This window comes from Phodopus roborovskii, unplaced genomic scaffold (assembly GCF_943737965.1).
Source record: "Phodopus roborovskii unplaced genomic scaffold, PHOROB, whole genome shotgun sequence".
Classification (NCBI taxonomy): Eukaryota; Metazoa; Chordata; class Mammalia; order Rodentia; family Cricetidae; genus Phodopus; species Phodopus roborovskii.
This window is the reverse complement of record NW_026125856.1, coordinates 47,566-69,441: the sequence shown is the minus strand read 5'-3', so window position 1 is coordinate 69,441 and position 21,876 is coordinate 47,566. Positions and strand designations below refer to the sequence as shown.

At 41.4% G+C, this 21,876-nt stretch overlaps 1 protein-coding gene and 1 pseudogene across 1 annotated transcript in view; one reads left to right on the top strand and one right to left on the bottom strand.

Moving 5' to 3' along the window:
• Positions 1-1,498: 1,498 nt before the first annotated feature.
• Positions 1,499-21,876, top strand: part of Drp2 (dystrophin related protein 2) — a 52,621-nt gene continuing 32,243 nt past the window's right edge. Inside the window, exon 1 of the mRNA XM_051178815.1 lies at positions 1,499-2,071. The gene's annotated coding sequence lies outside the window, so the exon portion shown is untranslated. The remainder of the gene's footprint in view (positions 2,072-21,876) is intronic.
• Positions 16,430-17,037, bottom strand: LOC127217816 (PRELI domain containing protein 3B-like; annotated as a pseudogene).

Below are 21,876 nucleotides of genomic sequence, written 5' to 3'. Positions count from 1 at the left end.
GTTTGCTTTGAAGAGACCAGGCCTTATTTCTAGCCATTTGCTGAAGTCAGAAACTTCAATTTTTTTTAAAAATCGCATCCTGAAACACACACACACACACACACACACACACACACACACACACGCTTTTTCCTAACAAAGGCTCTTGAATAATGTTCATATTTAAAATATTCATAATGATAATATTGTAACATGACCACAGGTAATAATGAGCTTCTTTCCAATTTTCTAAAAGGCTATGGCATTTTTACCAAGAAAAGATGCTAAGTTGGTGAGATGGTGCTATATTAATTAGCTGGAGTGGTTGCATAAAGTAAATATAGATTAATACATCAAATTAGACCCCACTCAATATGTGCAATTACTATTTTTCAATTGAAATTATTCTAAAATATTTTTCTCAGGGCTTGGGATAGAGTTCATTTCATGATGTGGTTGACTAGCATATATGGAGCCATGGGTTTGTCCCTTTCCTCAACTTAAACCAGCTTGGTGCTGCATGCCCATAATGGCAGCACCAGGAGGTGAAGACAGAATGATCGGAAATTCAAGGTCACCCTTAACTGCATAGCAAGTTTGAGGTCAGCCTGGTATACATAATATCCTGTTTCAAACAAATAAAAAACCATTTGTATTGAAAACAAACACAAATTATCCGGATATTGGTGGCACACACTCAGGAGAGACTGACAGATCTCTTTGAATTCAAGGCCAGCCTGGTCTACAGAGGGAGATTCAGGACAGGCTTCAAAGGTACAGAGAAACCTTGTCTCAAGAAACAAAACACACACGCACGCACGCACGCACTCACAATAAAGGAAGTGCAAGTCTGAAATAATAATAATGATAATGGGCATTGTAATAATCTCAGTCCTTTAGACATATGAACACCAGTCCTAGCTCTCCCAAATTCAGAAGCACGTTCTCTTTTAAGTTCCAGTACCATCAGAGCATATGGAGTTTCTGTTCTCAGTGTAACTCAGTAAAACCCAAAATCATTCCTCTGCTCCAGTATAGTTCTCAGAAGCAGAGAGAGGCAAGGCTGAGTCTCTGCCAAGGCCTGGAGCTGCAAGGGCTTCAAGCCTTGGTCTGTTTGGGGTAGGAGGATGGTGGTGAGGGTTTTTGACTGCTTTTACCCAGCCATCCATTCATTCTTCATTCTGTCAACAAATATGTGTTACATGACCTGCTGTGTGCTGAGCCCTCCATAAAGGAATGTGATACCCAGCATCCAGATCTGTTGGGGTGTTTGGAACTTAAACCATTAACAATGAAGAGGCAGGGAGTGGGTAGCCAGTGAGGTGAGCCAGGAAGCAGCTGTGTTGCTCAGATCATTCAACATCTCCTATCTGTCCTTTACTTGTTGAGTTTCACACACTGAAGGTCTAAGAGGGAGTGACTCCAAGAGCTCAGAGGTCACTGGCAGACTGCCCTGTCCCCCAGACTGTACCTTGAGTGTCAATGACAATTGTTAGAGCAGAGTGTTTCAGCTCCGGGAACAGAAATTGAATCCTGGACTGACTACTGAGGGGCCCCTGCCAGCTGCTGGCTCCGAAGTTGGTTTTGGCTCTGGGCTGGAGATGTGGAAGTTGGGGGCCAGACACTTTGCTCAGCTCAGCAGCTCCTATTGATCTCCGGGGCTCTTTTGTCTCCTCCTCCCAGTGGAAGCCTCTCCTCCTTCTCCCCCTCTCTCCCTCTGCTTTTCAGGCTCTTCCGTTTTGCTCTTCTGCTTCTAATGAATTGAAATCTCCGAGAGCTGCCACGGCTCTGCTACTTTCATAAAACTGTCCTTGCTCTCTCTGCATTTGTCCAGCCAAGGGTATCTTTCCCTGAGGTCAGAATGGTGCTGTTAGTCCTGGTGATGATTGCATAGCAACACAGAGCAGCACGGAGAGGGGAGGAGGAGAAGGAGAAGGAGGACAGGGAGGTGGGAGAGACGGAGGGAGAGTGTGCACACAGCAGCTGTCGGCATCCCTGTCTCAGGGACTTCTTCGCTGATACAGAGGCAGCTTAGCCTGGGCCTCCCAGCCTCCAGCTACCGCCTGCTTCGCAGACCTCACGGAATCAGAAGGTAGGCCACAGAGAAATTATTTCCAAGCCTCGCCCTGGTTCAGCTGGCTGAAAGAAGGGAAGCTTCAGGGGTAGCACTGTCTAAGGGGGGTGTCTGTATGCCTGTTCTGGTCTGCCTGCATGTGTCTTTGGGGGAAAACTTGCATTAAATAAATGCTTCTAATGAAGTAGTCACTGATTGGATTCATAAAGGAGAAAGAAGATACGGAAGACTAGTAACTCAAGCCAATTTGAGCAATTGCCATCTAAATGATGGATAAGAGGAAGGTGCATGGTTTGCTTCTTTGATAGGAAAGGGGTGTTTATTTATTTATCTTAGATTTTTTTTCAATGTCATGCTTTTTGTCTAAAGGTAGATTTACTGGTGAGAGAATAGGGGTATGCGTGGAAAGCCTTTGCTGGAAAGAGAAGAGAGAGAATACCCGACCTCCAGTTTTCTGAGCAAATGAGTATTCTGGCCAGAAGACAGGACACAGGAGTTCTTCCCTGAAGTGAACTGGGCTCAGGCCCCAGAGCCCCGGGTGAAGGGATCATGGCATCTCTGCACTGACTTCCTGGCCCCTTCGTTTCCCTGGTGCAGTTTCCCCCATTGTCTCTTCTGTTTTCTGACTCCCTCTCTGCCTCCTGGAACAGTGAGGCAGCTTTTACCTCTCCAGAGCATAGTTTGGAGTGATTTCAAACAGAGCTTACTTCTCCAGAGTCCAGCACCCCATTTCCTTCTACACCCTCTGCCTCTCCGAGCCCTAGTCTGGTATATGGGCCTGGGACTGGATGGGTAAATGGGATTTATCCTTCTCTAATAGGTAGATAGGGACAGACCTCATGGGTTCCAAGCCAGTGAGGTGGCTGGGGCTGGAGAGGAGTGGTTTTGGGAGCATCTCCTGTTATCTGCTATTGAGAGCATGGTGCTTACCGTCAGGAAGAGAACACACTTTTGTGTTTTCCTTTCAATTGTTCTAAAGAACAAAGGCATTAAAAATCTCTTATGTGTACTTTTACAAAGGAAACTTCGTTTCTAAATTAAAAGCCCCCACCACTAAGTCACTTCCAAGAAAGTCTGATGGAAGCCACAAACCTCAACAGATTCATCTTCTGAGGTTTGGGTGGGAGACGAGTCCGAGGAATCTCAGTGCTGGACATTGAAGGAAATGTCCTGTCCCTGAAGGAAGATGGAGCCACTCCTTCCCTAGGAGACCAGGTCTTACTGCCTTGAACTACTGATCCCTGCCGACCCTTAATGTTGAGTGAAGGCAGGTAGGGAGATACTTGTACCTTCTGGATTAGACCCTAGCTGAGGGGCTTTGAGCTCCCACCAGCAACACCTTTCAGCTCTGCTGTCACCTAAAGGAGAGGACCTAGGCTTGAAGCAGCAAACTTAGGATAGGCCCAAAACCCAGATGGAAAGAACACATCTAGGACACAGCCCTTCCCATCGCAGATGCTCAGAAGTTTCTAGTGTTCCATCTGCCATAAAACCTGTGAGGCTAGATCTCAACACTGATCAAGGGCATTCACTGAGAAAGCACACTCAGTGGGTGTTACAGTATCCAATCATAGTCTGTCCTTCAAAAGGAACCTGACCTTTTTAAAAATATCTTTTTAGTAGAAAATAATTTATTTCATGTTCATGTGAAAGAGGGCATGTGACTCTCATGAGGAGGTCAGAGGGCAACTTGCAAAAGTCGGCTCTACTCTTTCTATCATGTGGGTCCCAGGGATCAAACACAGGTCCTTAGGCTTGGCAGCAGGTGAGCCATCTTACTAGTCCTTCCAAAGGATTCAAACCCTGGCTGCTAAAGTAATAAGAAAATCTTTCTAGAGCAACAGTTTTAGGAGAATAGTAATAGGTTTGATTTTAAAGTGTGTATGTGGGGTTTACAGCAATGTTTTGGAAATGGTTTTAAACTAAATTTTTCTCTTGGAGAGTGACAATGTACATAAACCATATTAAAGGCTCTAAGGAGTACTGCTATGGATAAATCTGAATATTTTTTTGACATAGGAGACACTTCAGCATTTTACAGGGATGGGTTTAGCAGTTGCTGTAAACTAACCTATTAACCAACCAGACAAACAACAACAACAAAAGAACTTGAAGGAAGCAGTCATCTGAAAACAAAAATCTGCAAGACAATCTGCTCTAGCGTTGTATTTTTAAACATGCAAACCCAAGAGTTTAACAAAATTGCTCCCCTTCCCAAAGCTAATGAGTGGCTGAGAGATTACCTCCCAATTTCCAGCTGACTGCATCCAACTGCTAGGTCTCTAGTGGGTTCTCTTCTGAGGAACTAGTCCCTGGAAAATGAAAAAGCTTTAAGGAATAATCTTCTAAGTTTGAATTCAGCATGTATATTTATTACATTGTGTTTAGTGTCTTGTTATATCCGAAAATGATCAGTTCTCCATTTAGCATGGGATTTGTTGCATTTTTAAAAACACTCTGCTATAAATTTTTTTGTACACTCAGAACAGCATACAGATTAATATGATGTCCAGGTTAAGAAAGATGTTACCAATAGAGTTGATTCTTTCATAATTAAAGCTCCCTTCTCCATGGTGAACACTATCCGGGATGTATGGATGTAGTGTTTGTCATTCTCTTTCCTTTCATGCTATAATCCTTCCCCCCCTCTGTGTGTGTATGTATGTTTAAAGAACATGCACTCCTGTTTCTATTGTAAAAGTTTATATCAGTGGTATTCAATGTATATTTTATATTATTCCACAACTTGTTTTTACGGTCAAAATTATACTTGTGAAATCCATCCATGTTGTAATATGTGGCTGTAATTCAAAATACTCATTTTTCAATTATGTATTCATGAACATAAACAAAATTTATTTATCCCTCCAGCTTGAAGCTATGATCACCAGGGCTTCTGTGTTCATTCTTAGGTAGTTAACTTTAGGTGAATGCTTCAGTCAGGAAGATTATCTGTGTCAGCTCAAAAAATATAAACAGCAGCATCTTTAAGGGACATTGTCAATTCCCTCTCTAAAATCGCATACTGTCGTATATTCTCACTTAGCAGTATAGGAAAGTTTCAGCTATATTGAGTTAGTTGGCTCTTAGAATACAATTCTCATCCATGAGGATGGATCTTTAGGCTTCTGAATGAGAAATAGGATTTATTTCTCAAAAGTGCTTGATAGGCTTTATCTCAGGAACACCTTTCCTTCTTTCCACCTGTCAGTTAAGGGGTTGCTTAGACAATCTCCCTGGTCTCACCCTGTTTGACAGTTGGACTTTCTCAGGTTTATTCACTGAGTCAGCTGCATCTGAAGCAGAAGCTTGGCTTTGGCTATGCTACAGGAAATGATTTTAGGAGCACATACCCAATATGTGCCTCCTCTCTTCCTAGCATGTTGTCTAGTAGAGAAATCACATTGTGAGAGGGAAGATGGTCATGTCACCTTGGACCGAGTTGAGGAGTCTGTAGCTGCAGGAAGACTTCTCATTCTGTTTGCCCCTACACTTGTCCATCTTAAAACTCGAAGCTTTTATTTCCTGAGAATAATAAAGAAAAAATGAGAGAATTCCATTTACACAGCTCCCCAGAACTGTCAATAAACAGTTTGGTGTATGTTTGCCTGGGCTTCCTGCACAAATTCACACATGAACTTATAAATGCATTTGCAAAATTGGACTTATATCAAGCATAGCATTCTAGCAGTTGTTTTCTTTGACCTAAAATATATGTTTGAAATCTGTGCTTGTTAGTATTGTCAGCTTGACTCAAGCTAGAGTTACCTTGGAGGAAGGAGCCTCCACTGAGGGAGTGGCTCCGTAAAACTGGTGGGTGAGCAAGTTCTTGGGGCATTTTCCTGGTTAATGATTGATGTGGGAGGACCCAGCCCACTGTGGGCAGTGCACCCGTGGGCAGAGTGTCCTGTGTAAGAAAGCAGGGTGTGGGAGCTATAAGGAGTAAGCCAGAAAGCATTATCCCTCCATTGCTTCTGCATCGGTTTCTGCATCCAGGCTTCTGCCTTGAGTTTTTGCCTCGATGCCTTCATGAGAAGCTGTGAGGTGAAATAAACCCTCTCCTCTGCAAGTTGCCTTTGGTTATGGTGTTTATCACAGCAATAGAAAGCAAATTAAGAAAGCATCTGGTGAGTGAGTGCACAGAGAGAGTTAGCAGCTATATAACAGTCCTGTGTGAGTGACTCCAATAGAAAACATTTGAGTACTTGCTAAACACCAGAACACATGCAGTAACTGCTTGCAGCAAGGCAAAGAGACACAGATCTCTCTCTTTCCCATGGTTCTAGACTTCTCCTCAGTCCAAGGTGACATTGCATGACCGACCACCTTTCCTCTCACAATGTGGTGTTTCTACATTGGCAGTAAAAGAGGAGGCATGTGTTCTAGGTCTTTTTGTTGCCCTGTTTTGTGTATATAGCAGTTGAAGTACAATAAGGTAGGAGAGCTTGTGCAGATTTTTGCTAGTAAATGGCAGAGCCAGATGCAAAGACGAACATTCTGGCTCTGGGCCTATGCCCTTAACCATCATGCTGTGCTTCCTCTCAGACATAGTCCACTCACCAGTCCCCTGTTAATGGACATTTTAGTCAATTGCACATTTTCGCTCTCTCACATTACACTGCAGTAGAAATCCTTGCCTACTTCTATAACTCTTTGTAGTGTAAGTTTCTAACCATCAGCTTTTAGGTGGAAAGAATTTATTTGTTCATTTTAAAGTATTGATTGAGCTCTAGATATTGAGGAAGTTCTGAGCTCAAACTGAGAAGCTTGTCAGTCCAGAAATTTATTTCTAACATGTCCTGCAAAGGGCAGTTGAGTGCTTTGCAGGATTTGTTAGCCTGATACTACCCAAGACATTCACTGCCTTCTACCTTTGTGTGTGTGTGTGTGTGTGTGTGTGTGTAATTCATTTGTCTGCATTGTGTCCAGTGGTGTGTTTTTCTATGATCATTTCCATTTGCTATAAAGAGAGGCTTCTTAGATGGGGCCCACTCAACAGGAGGGAAATCATTCGTGGTACTGGAACCTAGCCAGCTTTTGGGGGCTAGTGAGGTCATGGACTTTGAAAAAGAATCTGCCACTGCCACTTTGCTATACAAGCATAATTCCTTACTACATTCTAAAACTATCCTTACACCAGCAAATAAGTGTGTCTGCCACCCTAGACAAAGTACTACAGGTAACTAATGGGTGCTAGAAGGAAAAGTAGCCTTTGCCGGAGATGAGCCCCTTATTGGTTGTACAACATAGAGTGCTCTGCCCTGCAGCCATATACCCAACAACAAAAACAGGCTCAGCAGGTAGTATTTATATATTTGTGCATATGCATACATACATTATTTGAAATAAATATATGCTAATAAGGCATTAAAAAACACCACCACTTTGGGAAGTGGTTAGTTTAGATCATTAGGGTGGAGCTGTAATGCTTGACTGCTACTGGCATTGTCAGGGGAGGAAGTAATGAGGAGGGGGAAGAGAGCATACACATAGAGATACAAAGGCCCCACCATGTTGCGACCCAGCCTGAACCAGTGTCATGCTCTTTGTTTGAATTTATAGCTTCTAAAACTGAGCTGAATAAAATTTACACTTGTTACAATAATGATTTTGTTTTCTGTTTTTGGTTTTTTAAAACAGGGTTTCTCTACATAGCCCTAGCTATCCTGGAATTCACTATGTAGATCAGGTTGGACCCAATCTTACAGAGATTCGTCTGCCTCTGACTCCTGAGTGCTGGGATTAAAAAAATACATGCTACCATATGCAGCCTAAACTAATGTTTTAAATTGAAATACAATTGCATCATTTTCCCTCCTCCCTTAACTCCCTCCAGCTCCTCCTTGCTACTCTCCTGGAACCCATCCTATGTTTCCCCCACTCAAGCTGTTAGCCTCATTTTCTATATTATTGTTACAGATATATGTGTTTGTGTTATTTGTGACATTTTCGTACATGTTCATAGTGTGTCTAGATCTCAAACACACACACACACGCGCGCGTACATTACTCTCTCACTTTCTCTTGTTCCCCTCCCTCTTTCTTCTAATTCCCTTCATATTCTCAGCCAGCTAGCTCCCCTTCTTTGTTTTCTGGGAGACCAGTGACAACAGTGCCTCATAGCATGGGTTCTAGAATTTACAAAGACAACATAATGAAGTACTGCTCAAGGTACAGATTTCAGCTCTTTGCCAAATGGCTCCAGTGTGACTGCACACATTACTTTTTGTCTGTGTGTCAGTTTTCTCATTGCATGTTGAAGACAATAATGACTTTTATAGAACTGTCTGAAAATTAAATATATTAACATTTAGTTAACATATACATACATACATACAATGGAATTTGGTAAGTTATTTTCTCTTAAAATGGGGCCTCTATGTGTAGCCCAGACTGTCTAACTTTAGACCCATAATCCTCCTGTTGCAGACTCCTCAGGTTTTTATCTTTCTTTCCTTCCTTCCTTTTTTTTTTTGAGACAGGGTTTCTTTGTTTAACTGCCCTGGTTGTCCTGGAACTTGCTTTGTAGACCAGGCTCTCCCTGCCTCTGCCTCCCAAGTGCTGGGACTAAAGGTATTTGCCACCTTTACCCAGCCAGACTCCTGAGTTTTACAGGTGTGTACCACCATGCCTGGTGATAAGATTTTAACTACTATTGTTCGTTTGGATATGGAAAACCACATGATATTTTTCCACAATACAACTGAAGACCTTGTTTTAGTTCTTTTCCTATTGCTATGGTAAAATACTTGGATAGAGAGATGGTTCAGTGGTTAAGAGTACTTGCTCCTCTTCCAAAAGATTCCAGTTCAATTTCCAGCACTCACTCACAACTACCTACAACTCCAGCTCCAGGGGATCTAGTACCTCTGGCCTCCATATGCACAAACCTACATACAGACACATAACAAAAATGATGATTTAACAAATACTTGGGGAAAAGTAACTGAAAGAAGAAGGGTTATTTTAGCTCAAAGTTCAGGTGTTACATCATGATAAGAGTGCTGGTTGGGTTTTGTCAGCTTAACACAAATCTAGTTGTATCTGGAAAGAAAGAATCCTAAGTGGGAAAATTCCTCCATCAGATCACCTATAGGTAAGTCTATAGGCCATTTTCTTGGTTAATAATTGATGTGGATTGGCCCACACTGTTGTGCGTGGTACCATCCCTGGGCTGGTGGTCCTGGGTTCTATAAGAAAACAGGCTAAGGAAGCTACGAGGAGCAAGCCAGCAAACAGATCCCCTCCATGGTCTCTGCACTAGGTTCCTGCTTTGGCTTCCCTTGGTGGGCTGTGATTTAGGATATGTAACCTAAATAAACCCTTTCCTTCCTATATTGTTTTTGGACATGGTGTTTTATCAGAGCAATGGAGACCCTAACTAAGACTTCAGGAAGGTCAAGACAGCAGGGGCCTGGGGCAGCTGGTCATACCACATCCATAATCAGACAACAGAGAAGGGTGAAGGCATGCTCAGCTCTCCTTTTCCATTTTATTCAGTCCAGGTTTTTCCACACAGGTCTCTCCCTCAGTTAAAATGGACCTTTCTTTAAACTGATTAGCACAATGGAGGCAACCCCTCACAGACATTCTCAGAGCCTAGTCTTAATCTAGATAATTCTTCATGGCCTGCCAGGTAATTCTAGATTCTGTCAAGTTGACAGTTGGCACTACTTGTCACAGACTTCTATGGCATCTTGAAGTGGAATGGGGAGAAAGGAGAAAATAGATACATTTAAATTATTAACATATTTACATGGGTAAAATTCAAAAAGTACAAACACTGAGTCTAAAATCCATATTTCTAAGATGGACAGGCAGCTTATCAGTTAAGAGCACTTGTTTATCTTGCAGAGAGCCTGGATTCACTTCTCAGTATCCACATGGAGATTTGTGGTGATGTTTTGTTTATGACCTAACAAATAAAGCTTGCCTGGAGATTAGAGTGCAAAGTTAGAAACACTAGTCAGCCATAGAGGCCAGGCAGTGGTGGCATACACCTTTAATCCCAGCAGCCACACTCGTTAGTCATAGAGACCAGGAGGTGGTGGTGCATGCCTTTAATGCCAGCCCTAGAGAGGAATGTAAGATGGGGAGATAGGAGTCAATCAGTCTGCAGTCGTGCTGAGAATAGGATTGACCATTTTTGGTCTGAGTCTTGGTAGTGGTAAGAACTCTCTATTGGGTGGCTACTTTGTTTTTGTGATCTTCACCTTGAATTTCAATATCTGTCTCTGGGTTTTTATTATTCATGTTAGAGATTATTTTTGTTCTTTTGATCTTTGTTTGTTTTGTTTTTGTGTTTCAAGACAGGGTTTCTCTGTGTGAAAGACCTGGCTGTCCTGGAACTCAAAGAAATCTGCCTGCCTCTGCCTCCTGAGTACTGGGATTAAAGGAATGTGCCACCACTGCCCAGCCTATATGTAGTTTACAACAGTTTGTAACTCCAGTTCCAAGGGATCTGATGCCCTCTTCTGATCTCCATGGTACACATACATTAATGCAGGCAGACATCCATACACGCAAAAATAAGTAAAACCCATATTTCTTATTGATGACATGAGATTTTTATAGTGTGGATTATAATTTTATTTTTCAGCCTTGTCCATGATTATATGGGACTGTACTTATAATAATTCAACATATTTTACATACATGCTCAATGTACTTTCTTAAATAAGGATAATGCTTTTTTCAAGGGAGAAAGTCCCAAAGGAGTGGGAGAGAATTTCTCTATAATAGCAATTCATTTCACTCCTCCAATGGTAACAAATTATCTTATATATGCCCAGAAGATATTTTATTGCAAATATAAGGGCCTTTCAGTGAGCAAATAAAGCTCAATAAACCAAGATGGTTAGTCTTGGTTTATTTCTTCTTTTTTCCTGTTGGAAAATATATTTTACCTGTTCACAGTGGCACATGCCTATAATTTCAGCTACCTATGAGGCTGAGGCAGAAAGATATCAAGTTCAAGGGCAGTTTGATGAACAGTACAACTCTGTCTTGGAATGAAAGCGGCAAGGGCTGTAGCTCAGTGGTAGAGCACTAACTAGCATGCATGAAACTGAATCCCCAATTACACACACTCGCACATGCACACGCACACGCACTTGCACACACACACTCACTCATTCATTCACACCATAGAGCCAAAGCTCTGGCTCAGAAATCAAGAACTCTGAACAGGTTCAGTTATGTTTCAGTGTGTTCACCTCAAAATGAAATTGTAATTCTGGCTGAAACAAACTTGCCAGAGTATTCTAAAACAAGTTTTTGTTTGCTTGTTTTTGTTTATTTCTTGGCTTGATGCAGAATCTCTAACCACTATATACTCAACAATGACTCTGAAATCTCTATCCTTCTCTCTCTACCTCCTAATTCTGGATTATAGGCACGGACCACAGTGCCTGCCTTAGGTGTAGGTGATCTTGAAAGACAGTTTAGCAGGCTTCAAGTTCATGCTGTTCAAAGAGTGGGAATAATGGTGTTTTGATAACTGCCAATCTTAACCACTTATATTTGACAGACTAGCAAAGTAAGTCCTGAACCGTTGTGGTCATGAATTCCTAGCAGCTGTGCCTACCTGTATAAGGCCTGCAAATGATGGGGCTCTTCAATATGCAATCATAAGTGGAGGAGGGGCTTTGAGGCCCCACCCATCCTTGAGTTTTTATTAGCAGTTATTGGGTGCCTGGGTGAGAAGGAGCCGTTGTCTTCAGTGGTGTTGTCCCTTGTTAGTTGCCCATGCTCCAGTAAATAATGTCCCAGTCTCATCTGTTTATGCAGATACCCTAATTAAACTCAGTAGATCCTCCAAACAGCACAACAAAAGACAAAAAAGTAGGAGAATTTGTTGGGAAGAAGAGGATGACCTGGAGGGAGAGGAGAGGAATGAACATGATCAAAATACATTATATACATGTATGAAATTGACAATGAATTAAAACTAAAAAGTAAGGCTTAGAGAGGTAAAATTACTTGAGACATAGAACAAAGGGTGAAAACAGAAGATCCTAATACTGGGACCAGAAGGGGTTAAATGTATTTTTTTTAAAAATCAAGACAGGGTTTCTTTGTGTTGTCCTGTAACTCACTCTGTAGACCAGGCTGGCCTTGAACTCCCATAGATTAGCCTTACTCTGTCTCTTGATTGCTTGGACTAAAGGCATGTGCCACTGCCACCCAGTCAGAAGGGGTTAGTATTTTTATGTCTAAGTTATAATTAGAAGCTATGAATTTTTGTTGAGGGTAGGACAGAGTTGAGACAAGGTCTCTCTCTGGCTGGCCTACAACTTGCTCTGTAGAGCAGACTGGCCTTTAACTCACAAAGATCCAACTGCCTCTGTCTCTTGAGTGAGTGCACAAATTAAAGGCCTGTGCCACCATGACCTGAAAGGTATAGACGTTTTTATTCCTTGGTTTATCTTAGTATTGTCTGGTAACACATCTGCAGATGTGTTAAGGAAAGCATTAATCTGTAAAGAATTCTATCTTGTTTTGGTTTGGGGAACCAGGATTTCAAACACAATAGACCTGGTTGGCTGGGCACTTGCTATGTAGAAAAGGCTGGCTTTGAACTTGTGGCAACCTCCCTGCCTCTGCCTCTTAAATGCTGGGATTACAAACAAGTGCCACTATGTTTGGTAAGAAGTCACAATGAAGGGAATGCAAATGACTGCTAAAATGCATATGGATAGTCCACATTTCTAGTAATTGAGAAAATGCAAAGTATTCACTAAACAGCCCATTTTTGCTCACGGTTGACCAAACTGGCACTCTCAAAAATTTCTGGTGGTAGTATAAATCGGTGTAACTTTTTTCTAGGATGCTTTAAATATATATGTCACAAATCTGAAACTTTACAATCTTTATTCCAGGAGTTCCCCCTTTCAGGACATTATACTGAGAATCACAGTTATGTACAAGGTTGTTCATTAGCATTTGACTTCTAAAGCAAAAGAACTATAAATATATGGCCAACCCATAAATTCTGGTATATCAGTTCAGAGAAATAACATGCGACAATGATGATAGCTAACTAAGCCATGCCCTATTGCAGGACGTATGCTAAGTTGTATAAATCCATGATGAACTTTAATAATTAGACCAATTCCATAGGGTCAGTGTAATTCTTATCCCCATCTTACAGACCAGAGCACTGATGCTCCAAGAGGAAATGGAATTCCAGGCCACACTGTTGGTAGAATTTTGGGTTTGATCTGATGCCAGAGCTAAAGACCAGAACCACAGCACTCTGTGCAGTTATTAGAAATCATGTTTCGATTGGGACTACAGCTTAGAGGTACAGTGCTTGTTTGTGTAGTACATATGAGACTCTGGGTTCAATTCTAAGCACCCACAAACACACAGAGTGGGATGGGGAGAGAAATAGAAACCATGTTTTAGATGAATAATAACATTATATGATGGCCATTATATGATACGTGAACAAAGCAGGATACAAATGATAGAAAGCATATGGCGGCGTCATTTTCATTGAAAGCCCGACATGATAGTACATACCAGTAATCTCAGCACACTGGAGGTAGAGGCAGGAAAAACACAAGGTCTAAACTAGCTTGGACTACATATAGAATCCCCATCTCAAAAATAAGCAACAACAAATTTTTTATTAAATTTTAAAATTAGTATGTATACAAGGTAATGAGTTTCATTATGGCATTTTCCATGTCTCTATATATTATTCTACTTTATAGCCCTCCCTCGTTGCCTCCATTCACTGGTGCCTTCTCTGATACGGGTTGAGATGGGTTCACAAAAAATTTTTTCATTTTTTTTCAAATATTTATTAGGTTTTTTTTTTTTTTTGGTTGTTTAGAAGTCATATCTTGGGGACAGTGGAATACTGAAGTCATCTCCTATTATTATATCAAGACCATGTGAACCTCTATGCCCATTGACATTTGTTTTTTGAAATTGGGAACCTCAATATTTATGCATGTGTATTTACAATTGTTATAGCCTCTTTATTATTATGTATGTCTTTGTCTCGTCTTACTTAATTTGAAATCTGCATTGTTAGGTGCTAGACTAACTATGCCAGTATATTTTCAGCTTCTGTTAACTTAATAGTTAAACATCCATCCTTTGATATTTAGTGTGTCTTTGCCAGTCTGTTTCTTGATAACTCAGAGTTAGAGTTAGATGTAGTATTTTAATCCAGCCAGCTGTTCTGCATCTCTTTGTTGATGAGCTGAGGTCACTTACAGTTCTTGTTATTATTGAGAGATTCTAAAACTCCTGTCATTTTTTTTTGGTAAGTTTGATTATCATTTACTCTTTTCTTTATCTTATATTAGTCTGAGGTCTGCTGCTTTACTGTGTTGGCCACAATTGATTCTTTAATTGTTCTTTGTTCATCTATGTCTCTCACGAAGTTTGTTCTACCCTGTGATCTCATGATTGAGAGTTCCTGTTTTTCTTTCTCCTTTGCATGTAATATTCCTTCAAATATCTTCTGATAGGCCCTACACACAATAGATAGAGCATAATAGTACAATAAAACAATAGAGGAAACCCCCATTGGCAGAGGTGTAGGTAAGTCAGCCCTGAAGTTGTGAGCAGGGGGGAGCTGTCCCCACTACTCACCTGCATGTGGTGGAAACGGCAGGGAAGAGAAGCCCCTGATCATCAACATTCAAGGCAGGTGAGAGAGCAGGCCCTTCCCCTCATCAGCTGAAGCACTCAAGAGAGTGGCCCCAACACCATGCCTGTATAACACAGTACAGCAGGCCCTGAAGGTGTAGGTGTGGGGAAATCTGACCTTGAGGATATTAAAGCAGAACTGGCCCCACCTCTTGCTCATTGCTGAAAGATGTGAACTAGCAGGGCAACACAGGAGAGCTCACCCTGATGGTGAAGACAGGGGAGGGCTGGCCAGCTGACCAATCCTGCAACTACTGAGGCCCAGAATCAGGGTTATGTGTTGGTCCACCCCAACATCCATCCCATCTGTGATCTGCTGTAGCATGTGACAGGGCTGGGCTGGACCTACAGACCCAAAGCTGCAGGATCCCCACAACACAGGGCAACAGCAGGATATCCAAGAGCCATTCCAGTGAAGGCCCAACAGTGTAGCAGAAACCAGAGGCCTTGAACCAACTCTGCAATGAACACTTACACGTAAAGACAGATGATTAAAAGGGTTCACTGTGTCACACTATAGCTTCTATGACAAGATTGATTTTTTTCCCTTCTTGTTTCTTTCCATTTTTCTCTTACATTATATTTTATGTGATGGTGGGGAGGGGGAGTGTTGCAAGGACAGAGGGTTGAAATGAATGGGATACAGATGCATAATGTGAAAGACAGATAATAAAAAAATCTTATGCTCAGTGGTTAGTTTGTACTGGCTGTCCTTATTTCTCCATCAATTTAAAAATATATAGGTTTATGTTTGGTAGAACAGCCTTGGTTGGTAGTTACTTACATTCAGAGCTTGAAATATCTCTTCTTCTTCCCCCTCTTCCGCCTACACCTCCTCTTCCTCCTTCTTTGGTTAGTTTTAGGGTTGCTGATAAGAGACCTGATGTTTTTATGACATGTTTCCTTTTGTAAGTAAGTGGTAGGATTCTTAAAGCTTTTAAAATTGTTTCTTTGTTTTGTATTTTTGGTTTGTTGACTGTAGTATGCCATAGAGAGGATTGCTGTCATGCCTATTTTGGGTTCCAAATGTCTCTCTGGATTTTTCAATTATTTCTCTAGATTTGGGGATTTTTATGATGCTATCTTATTGACTAGATTCTCAGTGTGTGTGTGTTCTGTTTTTTTTTTTTTTTCAAGGAAGGGAATGCCTTTACTAAGTCACAAAACTTTGGCAAATTAATACAGTACCCGTTAATACAATAAAACACTATTTTTTTTTTGCTGGAGTTATATATTACACCTTAACACTAATTTGTACTCCAAAAATATCATTTAAGTACCAAATCCAAACACTGGTTTCCAAGAGGGCAAGTTACAATTTCTCTTTTTAAAATGAATTCCTCAGGTAGGCAGATCCAGTTCACAGCAGTGGGCAACTGTGTGGACCTGAGGGTGGCTGGCTTTTGTTCTGGTTGGTCCACAGCCAGATAGTGTTCCAGTACCTGACAGGCTCTAAGATTCTACCTAAGGAGACTTGAGATCAACATCAGTTTCTTCTAAGTACTTAAACAGAAAAAAAAAAAAAAACCCCGCGAATCATTCGCATGAACACAAGACTTTCCAGGCGGCTCCCTCAAGTCCTTCCACCTCAGACGATCACTCTGATTTAGAAGTTCTCCATCTTTTGTTTTGACCAAAAGCCACAGCCTTATCCCAGCTCAAAAAAATTATAAAATCTACCTAAAATAGCTGTATCCTTTAAATAACAAATAAATATGATGTCATCTTGGAGAGTCCTGGGGTCCCTGTAGCTGCATCTATTTCTGTTGTCATTTTTCCACAAATGCTGCGGCGGCCGCCATTGGTGTCCATATGCCTCCTCTTGCTGATGCTGCCAATTCTTCAATCTCAGCGTTCAGTTTATGTATCACCCATTCCATTGTTTCTCGGCCTTTGTTAGCATTGGAAGATATGGTGCTTGACATGAGTCCTTCAAGGTAGCTGCTGAGGCTGACCCCTTTCACGGTGATGATGGCTTCCTGGTTCAAGACCGTTTTCTCTGGGTCCTGGGGGTGTGGCTTGTATGTGAGCCTCTCGTCTACTGAGGCCATATTTGTAAATGTAGATGTTGGTGGACTTGAGCTCCATAGTCTTCTTTACCGGGTCAACCACAGAATGCTCCTGCACATACGTTTTCATCCTTGCTGCACTTATAAGAGACTTCACAATGGAAGGCAAGCCATTGTGCTGAGGAGTCTGTGGCTGTGCAGTTTTCCAGAGGAATCAACATGTCTGTCCAATACATCAACGCCGACCACGCACGGGTTCATGGCGTTTGGGTATTTCTGCATTGCAGCGGTGGTAACCATTTCCCATGGGTGGCGGGGGTGGGAACTAGCCCTGGCTGGACGGTGGCCTGGATGTCTGTTGCGGGAGATCCATGGAATGGGGGCCTCAGTCAGGGCACCCCAGGCCATCACGAGAGGTTCGGAGCTCAGAACACTCCATCCAGGCCACCATGAGGCCGCCGGGGCCGAGTGCTCCGTGTATTCTGTTTTTATCTCAACTTCTATCCTATGGATTCTTAGATTTGATCTTTTGACCCAGAATTTGTGGAAGTTACAGTCATGTTCATTTTTCTTTCTTTTTTAGTTTTTTGAAACAGGGTTTCTCTGTGTAGTCATGGCTGTCCTGGAAATTGCTATGTAGACTAGGCTGTCCTTGAATTTACAGGGATCTGCCCTTCTCTGCCTCCCAAATGCTGTGTACTGTGACACCTGGACTTAATTTCTTATTTTTCCTTGTTTGTAAATATAGTGTTTTGTTGAAACTGTCCTCCATCCCTGATATTCTTTCTTCTGTATGTTTAGTCTACTGGTGGTGTTTGTGACTATTTTTAAATTTTTTATCTATTGACTTTTCATTTCTAACATTTTTATTATTAAATTTATTTATTTATTATAGGGGAGCATTTTTTGTTGGTTTTTTTTTTTTTTTTTTTTTTTTTTTTTTTTGAGACAGGGTTTCTCTGTGTAACATTGGAGCCTATCCTGGAACTAGCTCTTGTAGACCAGTCTGGTCTTGAACTCACAGAGATCTGCCTACCTCTGCCCCCCCCCCAAGTGCCTACCCAGGGGAACAATTTTTGAGAGTTTTTTTTTTCCATCTACTGATAGAAAACTCAGGTTGTCAGTGATGGCAAGCACCTTAACTCATTAAACTACCTCAATGTCCCTGTTTCTAATATTTGTATTGTATGTTGTCCTAGTTTTCAAAATCTTAACTTCCTTGCTGATTTTTTCCTCCATGTTACTGACTTTCTTGCCTAGGTCTTGGATGAGGGTCATGTGCTTATTACCTTTTTGGAGTCATTGACCATTGGTCATTCATTAGTCGTAAACCTTTGAAATCTTTACCTAGCATTTACCAGTTCCTTTATCTATTAATTCAATAACAGAGGATCTGTGCTCTTTTTGGGTTGCTGGGATAAAATTTGCACTTCCATTGTCTGCAGAGCTCTTCAGTTTTACTGGGCCTTACTTAGATTGAACAGCCTTCTTTGGAGGGCGCAATTCCCTAGGACAATGCAGAGAGGAGAAAACAAAGTGCTTTAGGATGGGACTTCAGCTCCCCTCCCTTTGTTCAGAGAACCACATGGCCAAAGCTTGTTCAGTTTAGAGTATTCTGCACTTTCTCTGCTTTACTGATACCACCTTCCTGGAATTTCAAAGCTCTTCCTCTCCTTCTCTTTTTGAAATGGTCTATTTTTAATTATTCTGAATCTTCTCTTGGTCCCATGCAACCAGTTTCCTGCACTCCACATTACCCGGAATATTGGTTTTTTTTTTTTTTTTTTTTTTTTTTTGTGTGTGTGTGTGTGTGTGTGTGTGTGTGTGTGTGTGTTTAATTAGGGCAAAAGAATTGTATAAAGGGAAGCAGGGGGCCCGGCCTCCAGGGGCATTTATCAGTGTTTATTTTTTCAGAGACAAAGGACCACACTGTTAGTGATGGTTATCTTTGGGTTGTGTTAACATGGAGGTTATTTTCAGTTCCATCCTATGACTTATTTCACATTTTCCAGTTTTTATGTAAAGAATGTACATGAAAGTTGAAGATACAGCTCAGTGGTAAAGCTCTTGCCTAGCATTTGAAAGTCCCTGGGCCCAACCCCTGGAACTACACATAAATACATACATACAAACAAACAATAATAAATTTCAAATTAAAAAGTTTTTCTTTTTTATGAAAAAGGTTTTAAGGGTTAAAAATCTGTGGTTCAGCAATATAGAGCTTGCCTAGTATGCACAAGTCCCCATATTCAATTGCTAGCACCATAGGAAAAAAAATTAATATTAAGAACATGAATTACTTGTGAATTCAACAAAAATAAAAGCATTTGGACTGGAACTCATTGTGCAGGTCAGGCTGCCCTTGCACTCTGTAGATAGCTGTCTGTCTCTGCCTTCTGGGATCTGGGATTAAAGGGCACATCACCACACTCACTTAAATACATTATATTTTGTCTGAGTGACTGGTCTTTTTCTGTTGGTATTTCATTGGGGGGAATTATATTTTCAGCCATCCTTTAGATAATATCTTTGTAAGTAGAAAGTTGTGTGGCTGTATAATTACCAGGAATTTTTAGCTATAACAGGGTCCATCACACTACAAACACCAGAATCTGTAATAGCCCTCCATCTTGGGAACATGGACCCTTGAAGAATAGTGTGCTTAATGCATGAAGTCTACAGATGTCTAAATGTGTTAAGTGTTTTTCTCATTTTGTACATTCTAAAAGTACAGCTACTATTGTGGGTATGAGTGGGTGAAGTGGGACTTTGTATTTCATCTTAGGAAGGGACCCTTATATATAAAATGTTGAGAACTGGTAGAATAGAGCCTAAAAATGGTCACTATCTAATCATCACCACCCGAATCAAAGATTATTGCTCCTTATCATTTGGATAAGGGTTTGTTTTGGCCACACATTAAAAGAGGTCACCTTTATCATTTGCAAGCAGCATCCCTGCTGTCTATCCTCATGCTGTATACATTTATAAAGCCATCATTTATTTGATTTGTACATCTAATTTTTGCTCATATATCTCCTTTTCAAAGCTCATCAATTCTGATGTGTAAAGCTAAATGTCTCCCGCACATCTGATTATACAACGTTACCCTCACCTCTTACCACACCAAATGAGTTCTTTTTCCTGTGTTCCTGCTCTTGCTGTTGGCAAAGTTACTCACCTAGCTCCCAAATTAGAAATTTTGACTCCTTCAGCTCCCTCACCTTTCACATCCAATTGGCCACTAAGTCCCAAACATTTTACCTCTCCAGTGTATCTCAAAGCTTGGTCTCTGCTCATGCATCTTGTCTTCCTATTTATTACATACTAGCTTCTTAGCATGTTCTTCCCCTGGGAGAATTACAACACAAGGCAAGCAGAGAACATTCTGGCCATGTCAGTCTCCTGCTTAAAATCTTCAGGGCCTCCTTCTCATCTACAAGATAAAAGCTACAATCTTTTGTTGTCACTCAGGACATGACCCAATCAGGCACCTATCTTGTGCTATGTTTATACTACACTTTTTTATGTGCAGTTTGGAAAATTCTTTTTATCTTTTCTATTTAATGCAACCCCACTTCTTTTTCATGATTCATCTAAAGCACATTTTCTCTAGGAAATTTTTCTTGACATGGCCAGGAAGAATTCACCTTGTCCTCATCTGTTTCTTTACACTATCACTATTTCTAAAATTAATGCACATAATTGATGGTCTTCACTCTTCACTGTTTGTTTTCTTTGTATGTGAACTCCTTGGAGCAGACACTGTCTTTTCCCTCTCTATCTTCAAAACTCTGGCTATAGTATGCTTTGCCTTTCTGTGACATCAGCCTTTAAATGGGTGGGTCAACAATTAGTGCCCTTCTCCCTTTCTCCCCTTTTCTATGTAGGCAAACACTACTTCCAATGCTTATCAAAAATGCATCCTCTTTGTATCGTGTGTGCATGTGTGCTTGTGTGTGTGTGTGTGTGTGTGTGCGCGTGCGCGCACGCGTGTGCATGCTCCTAATCGTACTTGCAAGTGGATGAATGTGTATGTGCAGGTGTAGTGCCATTGCTATGATCCGCTCCACAAAGTGGGCTAATGCCTAGAGATTGAAATAAGAGACAAGACAGAGGGTCATTCTTTCGACAGCAATGTCAGAATGCCGAATGCCATTTATTGAGGGGTTGGGGTGGGCTTACATACTGCCTCACAGCACAGTGGAAAACACAGGGTTCTCAGGCTTAGCTCCTCCCTAGCAGATATGTGTTAGCAAAACAGGAAGAGTACCAAAAACTGGGGGGGGGGGGTTGGGGCAAGATGTTCTAGCCAACAGTTTCAGCCTTGTTCAAGGTGCCTCGGGGTTCCATACAGGGCCCTACAGATCCCCCTTTCTTTTAATAGAAAATAACACCTATCTTGGGTGGCAGAGGACGTCAGCATAATTCCTTACCCATCATTGGAGAGGTCACCCAGGCCCATAGCCTTCCTGTCTTAGGTTGGATATTTGCCCCCTTCTGCCTTACCCATCTCTGGTGATTAGTTCCTCTGTAAGTTCAGCCATACTTGGGCAGAGGCATTTTCTCTTGAGCCAAAAACAGTAGAATCTGTCTTGTGTTGAAAGTTGCCCTTGACCTATCTAATGCTATGGTAGTGTAGGCAGGTCAGGAAGATAGCACCAAGGGCTATGAGCTCGAGAGAGAGAGAGAGAGAGAGAGAGAGAGAGAGAGAGAGAGAGAGAGAGAGAGAGAGAGAGAGAGAGAGAGAGAGAGAGAGATTGAGATTGCCCATTCTCTGATTAATCTGCTTGCAATTTGAAGTCCTTGTAAAAGGTCTTCTCCACTGGCAGGTGGTACTCAGGTTTCATTGATGTTAATGATCTGCATGGCTAAAGCATGTGTATAATTTAGAAACTGATCACTCCAGGACCCCTGGAGAAAAGTAACTACAACGGATGCATTCTTAGCTTTAGCGGGTGTAACACAGATATGTGTGAAAGAGAGAGAACAAGAAGCCATATGGGCCTCCCACAATAAATCCAATTGTTCCTATAGAAAGCTAGTTTGTAGGTTTAGTTTTAAAATGCCAATTATTACTAGATTACCAAGTGTGTTTTGGGTAGCTAAGGCTTCAGCCAATTCACCTGATAGTTGATCCACTGT